This window comes from Cajanus cajan, chromosome 10 (assembly GCF_000230855.2).
Source record: "Cajanus cajan strain Asha chromosome 10, NIPB_CcT2T_4, whole genome shotgun sequence".
In the NCBI taxonomy this organism is placed as follows: domain Eukaryota; kingdom Viridiplantae; phylum Streptophyta; class Magnoliopsida; order Fabales; family Fabaceae; genus Cajanus; species Cajanus cajan.
The window spans coordinates 42674061-42680485 of record NC_138526.1 but is presented as its reverse complement, the minus strand read 5'-3'; the positions used below and the strand labels follow the sequence as shown (position 1 = coordinate 42680485).

General features: G+C 33.2%; 1 long non-coding RNA gene across 1 annotated transcript; it reads right to left on the bottom strand.

Annotated features, from left to right (window-relative positions):
- Positions 1–1614: 1614 nt before the first annotated feature.
- Positions 1615–6247, bottom strand: LOC114916626 (uncharacterized). The gene is made up of 3 exons (XR_003805187.2): positions 4380–6247; positions 3205–3495; positions 1615–2972 (listed from the first exon to the last, which is right to left on the bottom strand). It is a non-coding gene; the product is annotated as an uncharacterized LOC114916626 (long non-coding RNA).
- Positions 6248–6425: the final 178 nt, after the last annotated feature.

Sequence of the window (6425 nt, the reverse complement as noted above, 5' to 3'; positions counted from 1 at the left end):
TAATCCTTAATTAATAGTTTGAAAAATGGTTCGTAGGAATCACCACCAATGTTTTACTCAAAACATTGGAAAAAAAAGGTTTTAAAAAAATTCAATAATGGCCTTCATAACCAAAATTGGGTTCGGGGTCGATTACGCGTAGAGAAGGTATTAAACACCCCTACAACGCCCTAAATTGATACCCTATGATGGAGCTACCATAATAAGAATTAACAGTTTAAATATTAGATCTCCTTTATTGATGATTATTTATATACATAAAATTTAAATTACCCGATTTGCCCTAAAACATCTACATGATTATTCTTTTATTATTTGAAACAATATCGATTAAAATGAGGAAATTGAGGGAGAGGGAAATGTTAACTGAAATACCTCTTGATCGAACTTTATTAGGTCTTCAAGTATGGAGACTCTTAGGTGCTTTTTGGCTACCTAACACACTACAATGTAACTCACAAAATCTCAAGAAATACAGGAAGGGAAGAGAGAGAAATTTCGAGCTGTATTAGACTTTTTAGACGAATTTTTCCGACCCCAGGAGCAGTGTCCGAGTATACTATTTATAGACGTCAAAACTGACCAGAGCGACCCATTTCGGTTTCAGAACGACCCATTCTAGATTAATTCGTTATGAGTTAGATTTGAATCTGGAACGGTCCGTTCTAGTGTCAGAACGGCCTGTTCTAGATTTGAATTTAATTCATAACGTACAACCTGTGTTGGAACGACCCGTTCTAGCCCGTTCCCAACTAGGGTTTTTAGGCCTTTTAATAGTTTGGAACAACCCGTTCCAGATTGAAAACGACCCATTCCGGATGACTAAACCACCCTTATTGGGCTTTGGGCCTTTTGATGTCTTATCATGTGGTTTCTATGCTTTTGGAAGCTCATTTTCTTTATAATAGAAGTTCATTTCTTTGTTTGCAAGTCCAGACAAAATTAGGTGTCTACAGTTAGTTCGACTATAGGATGATTACTCTAAGATTGTTGCATAATTTGTAAAATTTTATTTTGATTTGTCAAGATAGCTCACCATAAGATGAGAGTTATAATGGGCAAATCAAAAGAATTCAATTAAAAAATATATTAAAAATTAATTGCAAAAACTAAAGGATTACATTACAAAATATGACTGACCATTACATTAAGTTTTTTCCCAACAAGTTGAAAAATAAAACCAAGCCTAGAGGCAACAAAACTCATTCATCAACATCCTAGGGGGGATTAACCAAAGCATCATCAACCACTTCCTTGAAATAGTCCATTTGTGACAAGTCAATCTCGGGATGAAAGAACAACACCTACTCCAAGTTTCGTTGAATCCTTCCACAAATTTATCAATAATTTATGACTTGGCTTCCTTTAGGAGATCTTCACTATCTATAAGTCAAGCCTTAAAGGCCATAATTTCTTTTTCTTGGTAAGCAACAATAATCCTTAAGGCATTAGCTTGCTTTCCTTCCTTAACCACCAAAGCTTTGGCTTCTAAAAGCTCAGTCTCCAAATGGGTTTTCTCTTCATTAGTGGGATGACTTGACTCCTCAAAAGTCTTCCTCTCAGTTTAGATGCTCACCCCTTCGCTTAAGTAACCCATGACAAAAAATCCATATGGGTGGCTAAGCATTCCATTTCTTTAAAAATACTTGCAATCACAACTTCCTGCACCTTCTCAAGGTTGTGTGGGGGAGAAATAAATAATAATATCTTGAAACTTGTTGATCCCGTGGCAAGTGTACCAAAGTCAACTTGTAACAGTGATGAGTAAGGTCATCTCCTCAGGGACTAGGTAGATTGATTGATTCTCAATTAATTTAGAAAAGCAAAAAGTAAATACATATAATATATTCACACATGTTCAACATCTGATTCATTAAACTCCAAGTTAAAATTAATAAAACTTAAAACAAGTGACAAATATGCAAATTCAAATAAGTATTAGAGAAATTTAGATATGAGATGCTTGGGACTGGATTTCACCAACTACACCTCTTTGTAATCTTAATAAGCATACATATGTCAATTCCTCTCCTACAATATTATCTAGGATTACAATCACTCAATACTAATTCCTTAGTAAAGAGATTCTAAGTTTTCCCCTTTAAATATCAATTCCTTGCATATTTAAATAAAGGAAAACCTACATTAAGAAAATCCTCTAAAGACTAATGATTTTAGCTCTATTCCTAGCAACTTAAACCATTAGGTGATTCATTTTAATCATGATCTAGAAAACATTTTCCAATCGAGTTCTAAATCAAAGCTCCAAATACGAGTGATCAAAACGTAAAGGTATTAAGAACAAAAATGAATCACTAATAAGTAGAAGTGATCATAACATATATGTGAAAATCAAGAGCTACATTAAGCTGCAAGAGGTTACATCCAATCCCAAAAAGAAAAGATTAGCTACTCATTTCCGTGAGAGCCAACCAACAAAAGAAGAGAAGAAGAAGAATCTAGTAGAAATTGTCGTCGTTCCATTCCCGAAACGTCGGAATCACCACCAAAATCTTCAACTTAGATGATCTTCAAGGCTAGAGAGAGAGATGGTTGAGGTGTGGCATTTTCTCCAAAGCTACCATGTCTTCCTTTCTTTCCCCTTTTTTATGTTATGATTTAAAACAAAGGGTTATTTACTGCCATAAGTTGGCTTAAGCTATTTCTGAATGGCTCAAGCCCTTTTATAAATACTTCGCCATGAAGAAATTAAAATGGCTTAAGCCTTAATGAAATGGCTTAAGCCTTTTTTAAATACTTCACCCTGAAGAAATTGAAATGGCTTAAGCCTTTCTAAAATTGCTTAAGGCCTTTTTTGGCAGATTGAAATATTAAACTTCTCTAAAATGGCTTAAGCTTTTCTGATATAGCTTAAGCCTTGTTGAGTTAATAGAGATAATTAAACATATTTTCTTCCATGAATCTTTTTGAACATCATTTCTTTTCTCTGTCTTGATTTCTCTTCTCTTAACCTACAAAGCAAAACCACCATAATTAACTAAAAAATTACTATAATTTGATTGGATTGGACTTCTATAACATAATTTACATATTTATATAAAATATTCACATCCTTGGGCAATTTATAAGGGGGAAAATGAAAGCATGCCAAGTTTTACACAATAATATTCATGAAATTCAAGTAAAAATGACAACTAACAGTCAGCATATAAGGGAAGTTGTCGTTCCATTGGGAATATACACCTTTAACAAGAGTAGGGTGAGAAAGCAACCATCTGCCAACCAGTGTTGGGGTGGACTCTTCGATGGTCTCCTTTGACTGAACTTGGTTGTTACCTACAACTTGATGCTTGTCCGAAAGGTTGACGACCACATGCTCCCCAATTTCTAACCGAGCTTTCTTAATATTAGGATAACCTATAGCAATGGTAGTAGAAGCGAGACCTATAACTTTCTTTCCGTTAGTTGTACGATTAACAACCTTCTTTTCCCTCAGTATTCAAGCCATTTCCATTCTTGAGGTCGCCATGTGCACTGCAAAAGGGGAATAATAAAGTTAAAAATAGAAAAATCGCAATTAACAATAAGACTAGGTAAGTTTGTACCTATGTATTTACACAACTCTACTTCCCTATACTCCAATTTTAGTAATTTCCCATTACCATATACCATCATATGCATTATCTTCTCAATATGAGATTGGTCATCTTCTGAGAGAGTTTCTAATTCCAAGCCTCCTTAGATGGATGGGTTCGAAGTCCAATATAGGGGAAAACCCTCAAATGCTAACCAATTATGTGTAAGCACTTGAACTAAAAAATATTTGGTTTTGAAGTTTTTGTACGAGGATTGAAATAGACTTATCAACGGGTCACCATTCATACCATTAATAGACACCTAGATTGCCTTTTTCACCACCTTCCTCTAAAAGAAATAAAGGAATATATCTAGTAAGGGAGGTATATCTAAAGCCCCACACAAAATCTCAAACGATCAAACACCAGCACAATTGTTTGGATGCAATTGTGAGGGGCCAAGTTCAAAGTCTTAAGCACCCACTTTTGTAGTTGAATTAATAGGATGTGAATTTGTAACTTGGTGTCAAAGGTTTCTTAGAAAAAGGTGAAATTATCCTTGTCAAACAACCAAGCTATGCATATCTATTTGTCAATGGTGTAGGATTCAATTATGATATTCTCCTTAACCCTATCTTGAGTGACTATATTTTCCAAGCGAAGCGTTCCACTGAGTTCTAGTCCGAGTAGCTATATTTTGAGCGGAGAATGTCACCCTTCACCCATAAGTATAGGTCCATGTACACCATTAATTATTTGTAGTTCAACCCTTTCAATATTTACTTGTGCAACCCCTCCCCTAAAGAAAAAATAGTGAATGATGGCTAAGGGAAAAAGGCATACCTGCAATAAAGTCTTTAAACACTCTTACGCTTGTCGCGTTGTTCACCACCACACACCACCGTAATTATTCGCATATTGTCATCATGTTATTGTAGCTACAACCAAAGTTTCTCTTTTTCAATATTGGTAAGAAAACTCAAGCAGAGGCATCTTCTATTAATAGGAAAAGGAAGAAGGGTTGAAATGCCAAGCGACGTGGGTTGAGGGGCATTCGATCAAAGTAGTGAATGAGGAGTGTTGGATCATGTCTCTTCATTTATCGATCCTTGTCATTGAGTTACATTAAATGTGGGTTGCCTCACACATCAATTCTCGAAGCGTCATAGAAAACAAGTGTCATTCCTTGAGCCATGAGTTAGAGGTCATGATGAAGAGACATCATTTCAACATCCAAGTCCAAGCGTGCTAGGGTTATAAGCGATCGAGCTTGATTGTTTACTCAGACTTGATCTGGGAATCAATCAAATTAGTCTCTTCGTCCATTTAGACTCGATACCAGGGGGTTGTGTATCCTTCTGGAAACGTAAACATTCGATCGACCATTAGATAAGGTGGACACCAATCAAGTGTATAATTAGTCTCTCCATCCTTTTAGACTAGAGACTAGGGGATTGTGTACTTTTATAGGCCTAAGGCCGATTGATATGTTGTTCTAAGTTGATCAGCCAAGTATTTAACAAATGATGACCAAGTCTTGTAAACTGGATTTGATTTACGATTCAATTAGTCTCTTCCTCTTTAAGACTTAAGATTAGGGAGTTGTACCCTTATAGGTCAAGGTTAATCGACCCTTTTAAGTTACTTAGTTGCTAAGCAATCTCATAACTAGAGGGTAATTGATTGATGTGTCTTGCTAGTTACAATACCACAGGTAATACACTAGATAAGGGAAATTGTACCCTAGGCCTATTGTTGACTTACCTCCTAGACCTATAGTCAACCTGCTTCCTAGTCCCATGATTGACCAACTTGAAGCTGATCATCTTAATAACTATCGACTCACAATAAATCTACATCTTTTCAAGCTAATAGACTTGACCCAGAAGACTACAAATTAATATACTTACCATTAAGAATATCAATCTAAACATATTAAAAGATAAATAAGATAATTTATATTATAATAAATAATTATAAAAAAAAATATAAGATAATTAAGTATATAAGACTGAAACTAAGAATAGAAAATCAAGTTTTTACCCATAACCTCACTTTAAAACTTTAGATCAACTTAACCTAAGTTCTATAAGGAAACAAAAATAAATATTTATGTACAAATTAAAATATAAATAACGATAAAGGTAAAAGCAAAAAAAAAAAAAAAAATCACGGTTAACACTTTAATGCCTTGTAAGGTATTAAATCGGTAAATTACCTATTGTTTGTTTATTCAAATAAGTTGAAATTTTGATTTACTTTCCTTATATAGATAAAATCATGGAAAAAGGTTATGAGCGAATTTACGTATTTCCATATATTAAATACTTTATTAGTTTTTATTTAGAAAAATTAAGATTTCCTTCTAAGATATGAAATTAGATTCTTTTTATAGATAACAAGTAGTTTCTATCCAACTCAATGAAAACTAGCATAGTCAACAAAACTATGTTCCAAGTATTCAACTATGTTAGAAATTAACATATAAAACAAATTTGCTAATTTTAATAATAATTACCTTATAAATCTTATTTATACACAAGTTTTATTAGTTGTGGGTGTAAAATTTGTAACGTGTATTAATATTTAAATTTTATAAATTTATGCTTTTAATCCTGAACAAATTTTAATTTTTATTAGTTTTAGTCTCTAAATTCTTACTTGTTCTCACTTTTGTTCTATGAATTTTTCCATCCATCAACATTTTAGTGTTTGGCTTCAAATTCTTTTTTTTTAGAAAAAAGGTTTTTAAGAACTAAAAAACAATTATTCAGAAATTAAAAAGTAAAAGTTGGAAAAAAAATTAAATACTAAAAATATATTTAATTATGCCATTAATAATGTATTTAATAATTTTAATTGATCAATAGATTAAAAATCATAAAACTA